Below are 19,009 nucleotides of genomic sequence, written 5' to 3'. Positions count from 1 at the left end.
GGATAATGTGAATTAACACTGCTGAATGTCAGTAGCAATATGAATAAATAATATTTCTACATTCTATCTTTGTTTTTCTTAGAAACAACTCATTTATTTAATAATCCCAAAAACTATTTATACATATTACAATATGAAACTTGAACACTATATCATTTATCTCTAGCTTTGCTGCTGTCACATACAAGTTGCTTTGAATTTCACATCTTCTCATGGTGAAGAAGTTTCTCCAGCAGGATTTCTTCATGTTTGAGGCTCTCTTTGATTTCATTTTCAATTTGTAGCACGTTGTCTGCCTAAACACTTCTATCCTGGTTCTTCTCATGTTCTTCAATCGGTACATCCTCTTTGTCTATCACAGAAGGCCAGCAGTCTCTCTCTTTGCCATTTGCGATTAATATATGTATATGACAAATGCAAACATATGAGTACTGATACTCAGTAGTATACTGACCCTCAATTGATTTAAAAACCATTATAGCTTATAAGAATGCAAAAGACCTAATCAAAAGATACTCACAGTTGCAGCAAATCAATGACCAGAATTTCAAGCAGAAAATAAAGACTAACAGCAATAATAAGATCAAATATCCACAGAGCCTATAGGTAGACATAATTGAAATGACCTTCCCATTAAGTAAACATAAAGATGAGGTTGCAATACAGGTAAAATCAGCTAAAGCTACTGACCCTCATAAATAAACATAAAAATGAGCTTGCAATAAACATAGGGTTGGTGAAATCATGAAGCTAAAGCTATTGACCCTCAGAAAATGAAGCTCGTACAATTCATTTTGTACTATTGTTGGTCACAGAACTCATCATTTTCCATTAGGACAAAGAAATCTCATAAGCTAAAGCTACTAACCCTCAGAAACTAAAGCTAATGATCTTTTTTCAATAATAATAAAAAAAAAAAAGCTAATGATCTTTAAAGGATCCATATAATCATAGATTACACATATTCCAGAATTTTAATGCTACTGACTCTCAATAATCATAGATTGCACATATTGCTGCATTTTAATGCTTCTGACTATCAACAAGCTCAAACAATTAATTTTGTACTATTATCAGTCACGTAATATCAATTTTCGCCACCTAGCTACACATAAAAATGAGGTTGCAATACACATAGGTTTACTGACCCTCAATAGGATACTGACCTTCAATAACCTAAATGTTAATTTCTTTGTTAAAGCTACTGACCCTAAGAATTTCTCAACCATTGAGAAAAATCAAAATTTCTCAACCAAAATCATTTACCTAAGGGAGAGACTGTGACAACACGAGGCTGAAGATACTGACGCTCAGAATTTCTCAACCAAAATTTCTCAGCTAAAGCTACTAAGCATAATCAAATTTCGACAGTGTTGAATGCATAACACAAAAATCAAGCTATAGCTAGCTGCTACTGACCTTCAGTAACTAGAAGTTTCTCTATTGATCTTCAAGCCCTAGTTTCGTAGGAGCCTCGCCGCGGGTGTCGCTCCCTTGCTTCGCTGTCGGGGTCGTCCCCTTGCTTCGGCGGCAGGGTCACCCCCTAGCTTCGCCTCTAGTGTCATTCTCTAGCTTCACCGCCGGTGTCGCGCCCTTGCTTTGCTACCAGCGTCTCGCGATTACTTCGCGGCCGAGGTCGCGCGCTTGTTTTGCCGCCGAGGTCGTGTCCTAGCTTCGCCGGAGATGTTGATTTAGAGAGGATTTTTATTTTCAGACAGTTTTGATTTTGGGAGAACTAGATCTGACAGATTTGGTTTGAGAGAAAATTGAAATGATAGCTGTGGCAATTGTCGTAATTAACCAGAACTTGTTGTGCCCTTTTGTTTTTGTGCAAACGTGCCGCTACTGTTACTCATCCTAAAGATGACCGCATGAGCAACAAAATATAAATCCTGTGCATGGGAAGAATTAATGGCCCATTGTATTTATTGGTAAAAAGCTCAAGACTTTAATATGATAATCTCTAATTTCCAATTAAGGTTTTTTTTTTCTTTTGAGACTATTTTACCCTCATCCCCAAAGACTATTTTTTTTTCTTTCCCACAGTCATCGGTCGCCGGAGTTCGGTCATCGATCGCGTGGACTTTTCTAAAAACCTTACCGGAGGTCACCATAAATGTCATCGGAGATCTCATAGGTCGCCGTAGAGGTTTATTAACTCCTCATAAACCTTTATTGCTGCTCAATAAACTTTTATTGGGGGACACTAAAAGTTTATGAAATCTCGTAGGAGGTCTCCAACCTCAAATTAAACAAATAAAACTTTGATTGAGGAAAAAGATGAGAAGATACGTCCATTCAAAACCTTTTATTGGGAGGGGGGGGGGGCAAAAAGCCTTTATTACGAGATAATAAGACTTTTTTTTTCTTTTTTATTTCCATATCGGCCTTCTGCCTACAGTTTACTAAAAAAGAAATGATATGGGCACCCACATCGTCACACGCTTCCCTGACATGTGTAGCCACATCATCCACCTCCTCCAATGGCATTCCTTTCCTTTTCGCCTCCTTTCCGAATCGTTATTTCAACTTGCCAAAGACTGCCAATTCTAGCTCGTCAGACCTTCCTGTCGCCGAGGAAGTGAACCGCGAAGGCGAGAACAGTAGTTGCATATGTCCAGGAGCTAGCTAGGACAAGCATGATCGCGGCGGAGACAAAGATTAACCTTCTGATCTCGATCGGAATCAGAGGTGTCGAGTTTGGAATCGGGGCTGGGCCTTGTCGTATTAGCCAAGGAAGGATCCGGTGAGAGAGAGAGAGAGAGAGAGAGAGAGAGAGAGAGAGAGAGAGAGAGAGAGAGAGAGAGAGAGAGAGAGAGAGAGAGAGAGAGAGAGAGAGAGAGAGAGAGAGAGAGAGAGAGAGAGAGAGAGATAGAGTGGCAGTAGTTGTAGTTTATTAATTAGATTGAGGACAGAATAGTCATTTCTCTTTAAATTAGGTTAGTGGGAACAAAAATTTGTTGAGATCATTTTGGCAAATTTTGGTTCATTGAGTTAAGGACTCAAAATTTTTCTTTCAAATTGCTAATCATTAAGGTTCCAAACTAGATCACATCAATGGACAAACCAAATTTGTCAAACATGAACCTTTCATGTTAGTAAATGATAAATCACGATTGTGAATGCCTTAACAATTTCTAGTTTGGATAAAAATATGCATATATAAAACTCATAAATATCTAAACATCTAATAGTTAATTTTCTGAAATATGATCCAAAAGTGTCTCTCACAACTGTTGATTAGAAAATTTTCATGTCTCATGAAGTCCTCATTAAAATGATCCTCAGTTAAAGCACACCACACATTTTTATCCATTTAAGACATTTAAATAATTTAACTGAAAATGATGCATGAAATCATGAAATAACATATAGTGCAAAACTTCTCAAGTTGGCCCATCTAAGACGTTGAAGTTCTAAATATAGAGACAAATGTAATCTCAGATATAGAAATATACAGAAACATGGATTTTTTAAAACTTGTGAAATCTACAAATACACCATATAAATGTGATATAAAAATGTCTAATCAAATCCTAGGAAAAACATTGATTAACACCATAATCGATTTACTGAAGGTATGCAAAAATTTCTTACCAAGTAGGGTCTATATAATAAAGGTAGCTACGAATTGAAGAAGTCACACCAAAGATACAGATATGAGACAAAAAGAAAGAAACAAAGAAATGATAAGCATGTGTTGGTGACAAGACTAGTCCCGGATTTCATCCTGAAATCCGAAGTGGGCTTGTGGGGTCCACCTTAGAAGAAATTTCACCAAAAATTTGGTAGAACTTCCCCTAAAAGTAAACTATCCAGAAGACAAACCTGTATAACAAGATTTTCAAAGCAAAGATCACAATAACTAGTTTACACTCATTCCGTTATTGTTGGTATATATACCTTACAAGCACAAATACCGGAAGCACAAGGCTTATCTAGCCACAAAGAGTAGCAAAGATACTCCCAGATAAGCTAGGGTCACGATACGCCCTTTGGGCGGTATTGGGAGCCCAAACATCCCACACTAGAAGTAAGGGAACCACATCTCCCCAAATCCTGTACAAATAGGTCATCTCCAACACCCTAAAAAGGTAACCGTTTACTATGGCTTTCCACATCTGTTAATGCTCAGAATACCGCCATATGATGTCGGCTTCCGATAACGCGGACAGGGGTCCAATGTTCCTGTATGTATGGAGTTTGTGAAATCCCGCTAATCTGTCAAGAGAGATACAACGGCGTCAAGAGGGGAGAACGCGGTTGGCGGTCTTCGCTCCTCCAATGCTAAAGTTAAACGATGTACTTGTATTGACAAATGTAGCGGTAAATAGCTATTGAATGTGTAATCAATGAAGAGAGAGAAGTGGACATGTTATATATGAAATAGTGAGTTACCTCACTCTTGTTTTCGATGTGGGACTGATACACTTCAGTTTGCTGAGTTTTGGTTCTTTCTGCAGGGACAACTTTGGGTGGCGCGTGTCGGCGCGTCAAGGCATATTTCGTCTTGGAGTTGGCTTGCCGATGGAGGTTGTCTTGCTTTGTTTCTAGAGACTACTCCATTGAAGTCACTCCAACAAGGTGACATGGTTAAGTATGAGTGCTGATTATGGCCCGCAATTGCTATGTATTTACAAGTCCCTTAAGTCCCTAGTCAAGGAGGGATTTTTTGGTTGGGGAGTTACCATAACTAAGGTGAAACCTTCAGTTATATGTCGGTCATAATCAGTGCGAGTGCGTCGTCAACCATGGATTTTGTCTGAGCAAGCGCTTTTTCCCTTTCGGGTGGGCCCCTGCTAGGCCCTCCAGGGAGTCCCCCACTCCCCGGCTAAGAAAGGCCTCCTTTTGGTCGGATGATTGTTTGTTGAGAGGAGCTGTTTGACAGCATGAGGCGGTGGGTAGCGATCCTATTCTTTCAGTGCCTTAGCATCGGGAAGTTAATGGCCGGATAAGTGGCTGCCGTAAGATGTGTTAACTATTCCCTTACTCTTTCCCGGAGGAGAAGAACTTGACTGCACTGCCTCGTTGAGGTCGGTGTATGGATAATGTATGGGATATCCCTGGTTGGATGTGTTTCGCTAAATATAAATTGTGTCAGGTAGAGCGACTGTTGATTGTTAGCGGAAGTAATGATGTCGGAGACATGTTGGTCAGTAGTTGTCGGTTGATGAGTGATGGTATGATTTCCTTGCAAGTTTGTTGGAGCAAGGTAAGTGTTATAGGTGAAATAACTTTGTTGGCGGTAATACTTGAGTTGTGGCGGATAGTTGACTTGTTGCTTGGCGATTGGTAGTGGAGGATGAGGCTATTTAGCGGAGGATAAGGCCAAATAGTGGAAGATGAAACTAATTAGTGGAGGAAGAAGCTACTTAGCGGAAAAGAAGTGACTATGGCAGTGATCTAAAAAATTTGGGGTTATTTGGCCAGATCCTGCATGATCTTCTGACAATGTAGGTGACACGTGGGGGTTGTTGATAGGGATGGCGTGCACGAAAACGTCGCTGCGCAGCCGTTGTCGCTTTATCATAAATGTTGCATTTATGAGCACGTCGTTTTTACCGAGACGTCGTCTCGATTAGCGAGGGCACGTGGTGTGATCATGACGGGTGGTTACTTTTTCAGAGACGGCTGAGATTTGTCGCCAGAGTTTGTATTTAAGGGGGAAACGAAATCGAGTTTACTCACTTTGCCCTATTCTGTTCCTTTGCATTCTTTTCAGAGTGAGAGAGAACCAGAGAGGAAGGATCTGGAAACCCCGTTGATCGAGTGGAGGAAAGAAGGAGGAAAAGAATTTGAAGGAGAGAAGAGGTGATCGAGCTCATCTTGTGGTTGGTCTGCTTCGTCGCTCGTCGGCGTTTGCTTCGGCGAATTTGAGGTATGCTCTGTTTCTGGGTTTTTGTGTTCTTGTTTTGGTCTGGTTTGTGTCAATGTATTTTCTTTGTTTGTACCGAAAAGATATGTTTACGATTTTTGTGTTATTCTGTGTCTGAGGGTTTCTGGCTTTTCTGGGATTTTGGAGTGACTGTTCATGAATGAGTTCTTGTTGTTGATGGCATAGGGTAGGTTTAGATCTGACTTGACTGCTAACTTCTAGGTTTAGAGTGTTTGTGTGGCATGCCGGCCGTTATCGATATCTCAAGTAGTGAAGAATCGGATGTGTCGTCGCTTAATTCGTCGGAGAGGGGTTTTATTGATTCGTTGCATGGTCCCACTTCTACAGGAGGTAGCCCTGAAGAACTACTAGATATTGTCCCTCTCCAGACCATTTATCCGCCACCTATGGTAGCACGTCAGAGTGAGGAACACGAAGTTGTTCGTCGTACCAGGGAGGAGGAGGTATCCGATAGTAGCGAAGAAAGTGTTGGCGCCTCTGACAAAGTGACGATGGGGTTGAGATTGGGGATGAAGGTTAGAGTTCCTGACCTACTAACTTCTTGTGGGTTCTCAGTGATGGTGTCAGAGTAGACGAACCTTCCTCCATTATGTCGTGGCGAAAGATCACTACAAAAAAGAATTCATATTGCCACGGCGTTGTGTCGTCGCGGAAACTGAAATTGCCGTCGTAAAAGACCAATGGCAACGGCTAGGCGACGGCAATTGCGCCGATGTCGTTGAGGGCATCACCATTGGTATTTGCGATGGCAATTGCGCCGTCGCAAGCTTAATAGCGACAGAAAACCTTGCCGTCGCAAGAATTTTGCTACTGAAAAATGCCGTAGCAAATATCCATGGCGACGCCATTGACCACTTCCAAAGCTTTGTGACGGCAATTTTGTCATCGCAAAAGTTTATTTATGAATTAAAAAAAAATCTGGCATGAATGGATAATTTTTTTTTTTTGGGTGGATAATAGCTGTACAAAATGGAATTAAGCATATTGAAAGGGGAATGTTGCATGTTAATTTTTCTCATGAATGTCACAAAGGAAATGAAGCTCTTATACATGAGTTTACAAGATAATACAAGGTAGTTTTTTTCCTATACTTCAAGATAAGCCTTGCCGGGACCTCCCAAGAACTTGAAGATGCTGTGAAACATAATGGATGCTTTAAACCTGGACAATATCATGATTTAGTGGCAATCGCAGTTTACTTGCTTCGTGCATGTCAGCTAAGCACCTAGTTGCTTCTTCAACTCGTCCCAGCTGAGCCTGAACCCTGTCTCTCACCTCCAACTTCTTCCTCTCAATCTCTTTCTCCTAGACATGGAAAATAGCCAATGCAGACCTTGATATATGTTCTTCCTTGTCGCAAAACTGGACTCCCACTATAATAAAATGAGTACAAATAAGATGCAGTATATAATCCCTATGCAATTCATTTGTCTATCTTCCGAGAAAGGAAACATTAGATAGACTAACTAAGGAAAAAAATCAGATGCAGTATTGGCTGCTGCTAGTAAAATTGCTGGTTCAAAGCAACTACAGTTACCTGTATTGTTTGTTTGTGTTTCAATTGTTAAGTTTCCAAGAGTAAAGTATCAACAAGTTGGTAGAACTAATCAAAGTTGTAAATGAATCATGCAAATTGTTACTACCATAGGAAAGCATGCTAGACTCTTACAGTGATTCACTAACTTTAGGAAAGCATGCTATACGTACTGTAACAGTAAACAAAAGTTCTAATTAAAATATAAGAAATAAAAAACCAATAGCAAAACTTGTCGCTTCGGTTGTAAATTCAATTGGCTCAAACAAATTTTCTTTTCATAAAAAGGTGTACATACCGACATAAAGTATATAAAAATGAATTATTTGTACAATAAACTTCAATATTACCTGTTATAATAGTGTTGGTAAGAGCTCTCACTACTAGCAAAATAACAACACACACGGATTTACTGTAGTTAAAAGCCACAGATATCCGTGTGAAATAGAAATACTAACAGAAATCTGTGTGAAATGAGCATAATCGGGCCCACAATAATTTATACAATAACAATATCAACGGAAATCCGTGTGCATAAACAATAGCAACAGATATCTGTGTAAAAACTAAAACATTTTCACATGGATATCTGTGTGAAAATCATTTCACACTGATTTCTGTATGTGTTATAAATTAGTTTATTTCAAAATCATTAATTCTGTTAGAAATGTGAATTATGGAGGGACAGATTTCCGTTACAATAAGTATTTGACACGGATTTTCGTGTGAAATGAGCAACACACAAATATCTGTGTGAAATGTTGACACAGATATCCGTGTGAAAATAGCATAATTGGGCTCCACAGTAATTTACACAATAACAATATCAACTGAAATCCGTGTGAATAGACAACAGTAACAGATATCTGTGTAAAAACTAAAACATTTCACACGGATTTCTGTGTGAAAATAAATTCACACTGATTTCTGTATGTATTATAAATTATTCTATTTCAAAATCACTAATTTTTTTATGTTATGTGAATTATGGAGGGACAGATTTCCGTTACAATAAGTATTTGATACAGATTTCTGTGTGAAATGAGTAACACATAAATATTTATACAATAACAATATCAACGGAAATCCGTGTGAATAAACAACAGTAACAGATATCTGTGTAAAAACTAAAACATTTCACACGGATTTCTGTGTGAAAATAAATTCACACTGACTTCTGTACGTATTATAAATTAGTTTATTTCGAAATCATTAATTTTTTTATGTTATGTGAATTATAGAGGGACAGATTTCCGTTACAATAAGTATTTGATACAGATTTCTGTGTGAAATGAGTAACACATAAATTACTACTAGCAAAATAACAACACACACGGATTTACTGTAGTTAAAAGCCACAGATATCCGTGTGAAATGAGTAATACACACGGATTTCCGTGTGAAAATGTTGACACAGTAATCTGTGTGAAAAAGGAGACTACACACAGAAATCTGTGTGAATAAACAACAGTAACTGATGTCTGTGTAAAAACTAAAACCTTTTCACACGGATATCTGTGTGAAAATAACAATTAGCTACAAAATTCCGTGTGAAAAAGTATAGGTGTATATAAGGTTGAACATTTATTTGATATCGAAATAACGGCGGATTGAGTTAATTTTTTTTTACACAATACCTATAAACAGATGGGTAATGTCAAATTTATTGATTTTCAATTTTGATTTTTTGGTTCGCACAAAAATTCTTATATGTCTACTAATGTGCTATAACTAGTTTATTAGTTGTAATGAAAAGTATACCTTCCATGAGCCTCAACATTGTTGAAATTGAATTTATCAAAATCGACCGTTGGATGTTGTCATGATTAGAATAAATAGTTATGGATAAAATTTCAGCTATTTTTGTTATCGTTTAGGTCTCGATCTAATAGATCAACCATGAACCCTAAATACCACATAAAACTAATATGCTCATAACCGCTCATTCACAACTTATTTTTTCGATATGTCAGCTCTCATACTCTCATGAATATGAGGTATACCAAATAATGTAAAAATTTTACAAAATTTATCTCCTCGTGGTTTAACTCCCTTTAGGGAAGTATAGGTGTATATAAGGTTAACCACTTTATTTGATATTGAAATAATGGCTTTAATTTGAGTTAATTTTTTTACACCATACCTAGTAATACGCTATAAATAGATGGGTAATGTCAAATTTATCAATTTTCAATTTTTATTTTTTGGATTGCACAAAATTCTTATATGTCTACTAATGTGGTATAACTAGTTTATTAGTTATAATGAAAAGTATACCTTCCATAAGCAACAATGCGTAGGAAATAGATTTTATTAAAATCGACCGTAGGATGTTATCATGATAAGAATAAATGGTTATTTTCACAATTTTAGCTATTTTCGTCGTCGTTTGGGTTTCGATCTAGTAGGTCAACCTTAAACCTTAAATACTACATAAAACTAATATGCTCATAACCGCTCACTCATAACTTATTTTTTTGATCTGTAAACTCTCATGCTCTCATGTGTCGAAGCTATATCAACTAATTTAAAATTTTCTGAAATTTTATCTCCTCAAGGGTCGGCTCCCCTTAGGGAAGTAGAAGCGTTTAAAGGGTTGACCGGTTTTTAGTACAGACATCTGTGTGAAATGAGTAACACACACGGATATCTGTGTGAAATGTTAACACGGAAATCCGTGTGAGAAGAACCATTAGCTACAGAATTCCGTGTGAAAAACTCTATTAGCTACAGAATTCAGTGTGAAAACTCTATTAGCTATAGAATTCTATTACAATAAGTTTTTAATACAGAATTCTCTGTGAAATGAGCAACACACGAATATCTGTGTGAAATGTAGACACGGATATTTGTGTGAAAAGAAAAATTAGCTACTAAATTCCGTGTGAAAAAATAGAATAGAGACAGAATTCCGTGTAAACAATAATCAACATGACAGTTATATATTACCGAGATAAATACACACGAATATCAGTGGTAAATATATATGTATCTCACACGGATTTTCGTGGTAAAAATTTTCCCGCTCACTTTTTTGGAACAAATTCAATTTCCCTCCCCTAGTAGTATTACACACGGATTTCCGTGGATTACTACATACACACAGATATCAGTAGCAAAGATAAATGTATTTCACACGGATTTCCGTGGAAATTCCGCTTATAACCAGCAAATTGAACCAAATCTGAAGCATATCGATCCATGTCCTTCTCCCCCACCCCTAAAGCGTATCGATGTCCTTCTCCCCCAAATCGATTCAGCCTTATCAGAGGTCTGGAAGCGGTCGTAGGCAACAACAATTTGATATCTCCCCCAAGTTCTAAGCGGTGTCTCCGCCCATTACTGCCTATCTCTATCATTCAATTCAATCTCAGTCCATCGCAGCCAATTGTGTGCCTGATTCGAATCGAGCGCTATAATTTTGATTTTCTATCACATAGGTGCCTATGTTTTATTCATAATTACCTTTGGCAGGAAAATCTTTGTGCTTCCAGATTCCAGCATTGTTGACAGGGAAAGTGGTTGTTGTGATTTCACCATTGATAAGCTTGATGCACGATCAGTGCTTAAAGCTGGCAAAACATGGGGTTTCTGCTGCTTTCTTGGATCTGGACAACCTGATAGAACTGTGGAAAATCAAGCAATGAGAGGCATGTACAACATAATATACGTTTGCCCTGAGACAATATTAAGGTAAGGGACTTCATTACTACATTGCTTTTGTTTGACTAAGGTGTTTCCAAGGTTCTCAGACTGAAAATTTGCAATTTAACGTGCTGCAGACTGATAAAACCACGCCAAAAGTTGGCAGAATTACGTGGATTTGCTCTTTTTGCAATTGATGAAGTGCATTGTGTTTCAAAGTGGGGCCATGATTTTTGGCCTGACTACAGGTTTGTCAGATAGCTGTTTACAACTGTAATATATATGTATGTACAGATCAATACTACTATTGTGGTTGGATTTTGGGATGAGGAATAGAGGACTCTACTATTGTGCTCACATAAATATAAGCTTGATCTACCACTCTGAATCCCTTTTGTCCTTGCTGTGCTCTTAAAGTAGATATTCAATCCACTAAGGAACCACTCTAGTTCTTTAGATAGATGACTAACGTTGTCATGATTGCTTGACATATGAATTTTCAAATGTTTCAGGAGATTGTCTGAGTTGCGAAAGAACTTCAGTGCTAGCAATTTAAAATTCTTAAAATTCGATATACCACTGATGGCATTAACTGCTACTGCCACAATTCAGGTTCGTGAAGACATTCTTAAGTCATTGTCCATGTCAAAGGAAGCAAAAGTTGTGCTTACATAATTTTTCCGGCCAAATCTAAGGTTCAGGGTAAGTTTATTGTTTAATTTTATCACATGTTTCAGTCTTATTCCATTTTGTGTGTGTGTTCTTGTTTCTAGTTTTAGGTTCTTTATATTAAAGTATCTGCAATATTGGATTTGGTTCTGCATGTATAAATTCAGAAGTTTCCAAAGAATTCAATTTCATTGTTTGCTTCCTCCATTGTATAATTCATACAGGTACAGCATAGTAGAACATCAACATCATCATATGAGAATGATTTTTATGACTTGATAGACATGAATACGGGCAAGAGAGGAAAAGGTGAAAAGAAACAAATGGTCATCTCAGAAGAAGTAAACGAAGCGGTGGACAGCTCATCTAACAGTAGTATGTCAGAGGCTGATTGCATTTCAGAGCATGATTTAGACAATATCGAGGATGGTAATTCCAACAGATATGATGAAGCAAGTTCACTCCAGGAAAATGGTTCAAGTGCTTCAAAGGGAAGGTCAGTTGACTACTTGGAAAATGATGTTGACATCTTTCAGAGTGTTAATGATTGGGATGGTTAGTTCATCATTTTGACATATTTATGACTGATTGACTATTGTGCATTGCACTGATCATTTCCATACTTGCAGTTAGCTGTGGTGAAATCTGTGGACTACCTCTTTGTGAGGACTTGACTACTAGAAAAGAAACTACATTGGAGGTACTTGATCTGCCGAGACAACCAGAAGCAAGACTGAGACTTCTGCAACAGCCTCTAAATAAGGGATCAACTATCATATATGTTCCTACGAGAAAACAAACGTTGAAAATTTCAACTTACCTTTCCAAGTGTGGAGTGAAGGCTGCTGCCTATAATGCAGGGGTATGCCTTGCAGATTGTTTCTGTTCTTTCTTACAGTCTAGTATAGGGTTCTCTCAATCTTTCTGCCTACTAAACTAATCTGTTACTTCTTAAAAATGCCTTTCAATATTCCCAAAGATTCTAGGCTACTATAATTTATTATATGGGCAAAAATTCAGTGTAGCCTAAATGATGTGGAAAGATGTTGGGATGTGGAAATTGGCTGCATTGCTGAAATGACAGTAATGTTCATACACTTGGAGATGAATACAGATGATCGATTGTTTTAAATTGTCTATTCTATTTGAGTTCATTATCTTGCTAACTTAACAGGTCCCCATGCTGCTTGAAACTAGCTTTTGCTCTCTAAGCAACTTATATGTGGGTTTAATCTTTCTGTAGTTGCCAAAATCACGTCTGAGGCAGGTCCACAAGATGTTTCATGAAAATACATTAGAGGTATGAATTTTGAGGCTCACGGAAGATACTGGAAATACTGAATTTGATATTATTCTGTGCATGTATGCACATAAATGTGTGTGTGTGTGTTTTCTTTTCTTTTCTTTTGTGTATATATATCACCTTTGAAAACTATGCAGATGTTGTTGCATGTATTTGACTTCATCTTAGGCATGCACCTACTACATTTTAAACAGAAATTTAAGATTTCCTTTTGTAATTCAGTGATCCTTGTTTTGAGAATATCTTAGTCACCTTGAGGCTTAACATCGAAGTATTGAAGAGAACCTGTTGGTAGTCTTAGGAATTCTTGTGATGTCCTTTTGCACGAAAGCTAAACTCAAATCATTGAAGAGAACGTGTTGGTAATCTTGGGAATTCTTGTAATGTACTTTTGCATGGAAATGGAACTTTTTTATGATTTCTGTAAGGTAGAATGTTTTATATATTCATTCTTTTTATGCCAAAAACAAGGTCAGACAGTATATTTTGATAATAAATGTGATTTCCCCTCACCTGTAGGTTGTTGTGGCAGATGCAAAGAAAGCTAACCTGGAGGGATCCACTTTGAAGTACTAATTACCATAAAAAGCTTTTGTGTTAATTTATCACTTTGCAGTCACGTTCTGTATTGTTTGCTAGAATGGTGGATAAGCTTTGCCTTTGGGTTTTTGCATATTCTCCTATATGTTCATCTTTGAGCTATAGTTCACTGGGCATAATGTAATTGCAAACAAATACTTTTTCTTAAGTCAGGTTTCTGCACTATGTAACTTAGTGTGTTACTTTCTCCATTATATACAAAATGTATTTTGCTAGAAATGTAAAGAACATCTTCCTATGAATGTAAAGTTTAATATTTTCGATTGAGTTGTGGATTTGTTCATTTTATTGTAAATATTTGAAGTATATTTATTGTACAGAAATAAAAGTATTATTATGTTCAGGTTGCAAATTAATTAGTAAAAATATATATATTTTTAAATGCTGTCATTCTTACACACTGAAATCAGTGCAAGTTAAAGTTTAGCAATTTCACACGGAAATCCGTGTCAATAAGGTTATAGATTTGACACAGAAATCAGTATGAGTTATATTTCACACAGAAATCAATGTGAAATAGAGTTTATGTATTTGACACAGAAATCCGTGTGAAATAGAGTTGTTCACACGGACTCTATTGGATTACGGTAATTTATATTTATGGAAAGATAGTGGGGCCCACGTAAGTATTTCACACGGACAACATAATCCGTGTGAGATGAGCATTACCCCCCTCCAAACCACACGGTAACACCAATCTGTGCGTGTACTGTGTGTAAAAGCTATCACACACTGAAATCCGTGTGAGATAGTCTTATTACACACAGATTAAAATCCGTGGGTAATTGTTGTTTTGCTAGTAGTGTCTTTTCATCCAATCAATTGACTTTTCTCTTGTTGCTGCCCAAACAATAAGCTATTTAGAAAACAGTGTTGACAAAGTAATTAGAAAAAGAATCTGAAAGCTACATTTTTATACTTATATTTAATTATTTATACAAGCAATGATGGCTATACATGGGTTTTTTGGGGCTCAAACCTTTCCAAGAAGGGAATCATAGCCTGAAGGAACCACATTATGAGGACAAGCCCGAGCACCATAAAAGTGACGGAAAGCTAGGAGTGCTGATATAGTTATTGAAACATTAACCTTCGCAAAAATAACTTAGAACCTTCTACCTTGTCTTGGTCTACATGGGAATGCCAAAGAAATTTATATATAGTAACGAACCTACTGAAAGTGTAAGAGTTCTTAGTTGAAGGCTATTAAGAGAAAAAGTAGCACAACATTGTTTTATCTGTGAGTAAGTGTAGAGATATAAATTGAACAGAAATACCAAAAAGGAGAAGGGAAGAGTTTAATAGACCAGCACATACCATCATCATCATCATCATACAGTCCACCTATACCCATCATCGGCTTCTGATTGCATCAAAGTTGATGTTATATGCATCCATAAACATAAAATCTAAAGGCTATACATGCACTAATAAGGAATCCAACTCAGAAGAGTAATGATAATTATCAAGAATTGGTGAAGCTAATTGAATTCTTTTTTGTAGTGAAATCAGCTATTTGCTCCAAAGTTTTGATGGGTCCAATGTCAAGGAAATACTACTGAGAAGGACTATGTACCAGCTAATTATCAGTTGTCTCGATACATATGTAATCGATTAATGAAGATCTTTTTATGCTACACAAAATAAGACTCATTATTCCAAAATTCCAATAGACTTATAATATGATAAGAGCTCTCACGCACTTGTCCACAATTTTATAAAGACAATCAATAATCTTCTAACTCCTACCTTTTTGGTTCATTCTCAGCTACACAAGGAATTAGAGGGAACTCTTACCACAAAGACTTTGCACTTCCAGTGGCCAAGACAATCAAACAGTCCCTTCCTGCTATGATTTTCTCAATCACTTTCGATTCTTTTGATATGGCCGAAATGAAGAAAACTCATATTGCTGTACGATTAACATATAGATCCATGAGACATACTAAAGAAGTGATAATAAATCATGTAAGAAGGCTAAGCTTCATAAGCAAAGAAGATAGTAATGAGTACAATGAGATTTTGGGGCAAAGGGAGGGTAGGAAAAGAAAAGGGAGAGTTTGACACCAAACTGATAAGCAATTGGAAAATAATGAACAAGATATCAGTTTAGAAATTTTGCAGTTCCAAACTTTCATTTTCCACTTGAATCACTGCAATAACGTTTGAATAATTTAGTTAACCAATACTTTTCAGCACCCATACTACTTTTTTACAAAAGTCAAGAAAAACAAAATTCTTTAGAAATCAAATTGAAGTGCACAAACATGTGCAAACAACAGTTGAAGAATCTGATTTCCCTACAAAACTGACAAATATGCCAATCACTAGATGAATTTAAAATACCTCATTTTCCTTGACTACAACAAGGTTGACTAAGACCTGCTTCTCTTCCTCAATAGGTACATCATTATTTCCCATCAACTGATCAAAATTTATTTAGTTAACCAACAGGATAATTAAAAGAAAATTTGAATTAGGATACAATGTAAAGAATCAGAGAAACACCTCAAATACACCAAAAGGACAATAGACGTACAAAATTACAATCTATCTTATCCTGATATTGTTCGACAGTTAAATCAAAATCCATTACAATCTATGCACTTCATCTATAGCAAAATCTGAATTTAAAACCCTAGTGAATCTCTACAGAAAACAAGAATCACCTCTCAAATTAGTACCTTCCTCTTTAATAAAGAAAAATAACCAAAACTTTGCAGAGGTTGTTGAAAATTGACACCTTCCTTAGTATCATTCTACCAAAGCAGCTAAATGAACATGTAAAGAGCAAGAGAACCATTGTAATTCCATTTTTCATTTTAACATAGGAGAAAGCACAATTTCCATATGAAAAAAAACTTAACTATTGAAATCTAACATATTGTAAAGCATTACTGATTTAGTGTCCTGCAATGTTTCAAATAGGCATGCTTATGGGTTTGTGAAATCAAAACCAAACAAGCATAAATTTAAACCACATACTAAACATGAATCTTAGGCAAGAGATTAACCCCAGATTCAGCTAATAGAAAAACAATATGAAACCCCAAAATGCAGAAAGAGGGAGAATATGTAAGTACCTAAGCGAGTGCAATTGAACTCACTGTTATCATGAATCTGCAATTGACCATTTCAACCAGTTAATCACCTAATCAGAATTCAACCCATTGCAATTATACCATCAATATTTCAAGATTCAAGCCATTGCAATTATACCATCAAGAATACCCAATTATATCATTTTGACTGGAAATCCGAAATCAACCCTTTCCAATTATACGGTTATACCATCAACTCATCAAGAATTCATTCAATTCAAGATTCAACATCAACTGGAAAATGGAAATCTGAAATCAACCCATTCCAATTATATGGTTATACCATCAACTCATCAAGAATTCATTCAATTCAAGATTCAACATCAACTAAAAAATGGAAATCCGAAATCAACCAATTTCAACAATTCAAGGAATCAAGGCTACCGTCTATTGTCTATACCATTACCAACAACTCAATAAGTCACAAGATCAAATGACCAATTAGATCAATATATTATGATGGATTCCCAATATACAAAATGAATCATATGATGCTCACCCAATCACCCAGAACAGCAGAACTGCACAACTCCAGATGATGAGAAGAACTGATCAAGAATTGAAGACTGGAGGAGGCGAGGTCGCGAGGAGCCGACCGATCTGTCGCCAGTCGCCAGTCACCAGTCGCCGAGGAGCAGAAGAAAATGGAGACTCGGAGAAGGAGAGAGAGATCAGGGTTGCTGGAGGCTGGAGAAGGAGACGGGTTGCTGCCTTGCTGGACGGTGGGGGAGTGCTGGCGTGCTCCAACTCTCCAAGGACTCGAGGAGGAAAGAGGAATGGAGGATTGAGTTCGGGCCTTCGGGCTGTTCGAGACCTAAAAAGCCTGGTAGGGCTCAAGCCTAGGCCGGATCCACCCCTGGCAGAGCTGATGTGCCTTCCAATTTCAAACCGGAACCAATCTCTTACGGGTCTCTCTTCTCTGTTTCTCACTCTTCAAAATGAAACTCCATGTATCAAAATATAGCTTAGATAGAGCGGAGAATCTGGAGAAGAAGGAAATACCAGATCTAGATTGGATTTGATATGACGAGATCTAGGTTATAACCAATCTTACCCAGAGACAAGATGCATGTATTTGTGACTTTGGTACTCTGAATAGATCTGATGCGGAAGAGAGGCTGACCCAAAGAGAAAATTTTCAGAGTTTAATTCTCTTTTGCCTTCTAACATGGAGTTTAGATCAACAAAGTACACCCGACGGCACATTCGTGGTAGCAATTCATATCACAATATACGACGGCGTAGTTACGCAGTAGCAAACACTTTGTTTTATGGCGACGGGGATGTTTTGCCATCGTACGGGATTGGTGTTTTTGTGACGGGTTGTTTTGCCGTCGTACGGGATTAATGTCTTTGCGACGGGGTGAATTTGCCGAAGCAAAATATTCACCTTTCGCAACGGCAATTACACGCCGACGCAAAAAAGTGAAGCTAATTGAATCCTTTTTTGTAGTGGATACAGAAAATGAAAGATAGGTTACGCTTGCCCAGTATTGTGAAGTTGCGGCCGTTAGAGAAGGGTAAAAGGGCTACTGATTTGTCGGAGGGTTATGTCGCTATTCACGAGGCTATACTGAATCACGGAGTGAAGCTGCCGCTACTTCTGAGCTTGCAGTATCTGCTGCATGAATTGAATGTTGCGGTGGGTCAAGTGTCCATAAACATGTGGAAGATGTTATTGGCTTTGACCGCTTTGTGGGATTTGTCGGGGTGTGAATTTTCGACAGTGGCTGAAGTATTATTCTTCTATGAGTTGACATATAACAAGAGGAAAAAATGTGGCGGGACTGTTAAACTAACTCGTCGACCTGGAGCCTCAAAACTTGTGAAACATATGCCTGATTCTTCCACAACATGGCGGGCAGCCGTGTTTGTTGCCACCGATGGTTGGGAATATGACACGAGGCTAGAGGGGGTGAAGGCTCCGCGGTTCCGGGTTCCCTCGAAGTTTCAAGCCATAAAAGGTTGTTGTCTATGTGCTTGAGGCTTTATTTTTGTATTGAGTGCCATATTTTTGTTTCCTTGCTTGTAGTCTATGCCGCCATACTTTGTTATTGCGTTAGTTCCGTTATGTGATATCTTGTCTCTGTCTGCAAAGGGTTGGAGACCGAAGTTGACGGATATCGAATGACAGCGGGTGTGTCTGGTGCACTATTGTTGGTCGCACAAAAGCTGCCTAGATCTTCGCATCCTATCACATTGGTCGCTATTTATTCATTTGCCTGACTCGGGAACCTGGTAAGTGAAATCAATTATTAGAA

General features: G+C 37.5%; 1 long non-coding RNA gene and 1 pseudogene across 2 annotated transcripts; one reads left to right on the top strand and one right to left on the bottom strand.

Annotated features, from left to right (window-relative positions):
• Window positions 1-10,631: 10,631 nt before the first annotated feature.
• Window positions 10,632-13,121, top strand: LOC112203914 (annotated as a pseudogene).
• Window positions 13,122-14,532: 1,411 nt separating this feature from the next.
• On the bottom strand, window positions 14,533-18,315 carry LOC112165989. 2 transcript variants are annotated; one of them, XR_005799492.1, is made up of 6 exons: window positions 17,803-18,315; window positions 17,248-17,679; window positions 16,731-16,767; window positions 15,994-16,071; window positions 15,445-15,559; window positions 14,533-15,010 (listed from the first exon to the last, which is right to left on the bottom strand). It is a non-coding gene; the product is annotated as an uncharacterized LOC112165989 (long non-coding RNA). The 2 variants fall into 2 exon arrangements; XR_002923074.2 differs by having other exon boundaries at window positions 14,533-15,559; window positions 17,803-18,307.
• Between the last annotated feature and the right edge of the window lie 694 nt (window positions 18,316-19,009).

Source organism: Rosa chinensis, chromosome 5 (genome assembly GCF_002994745.2).
Source record: "Rosa chinensis cultivar Old Blush chromosome 5, RchiOBHm-V2, whole genome shotgun sequence".
In the NCBI taxonomy this organism is placed as follows: Eukaryota; Viridiplantae; Streptophyta; class Magnoliopsida; order Rosales; family Rosaceae; genus Rosa; species Rosa chinensis.
The sequence above is the reverse complement of the archived record's forward strand: the minus strand, read 5'-3'. Positions and strand labels throughout refer to the sequence as shown.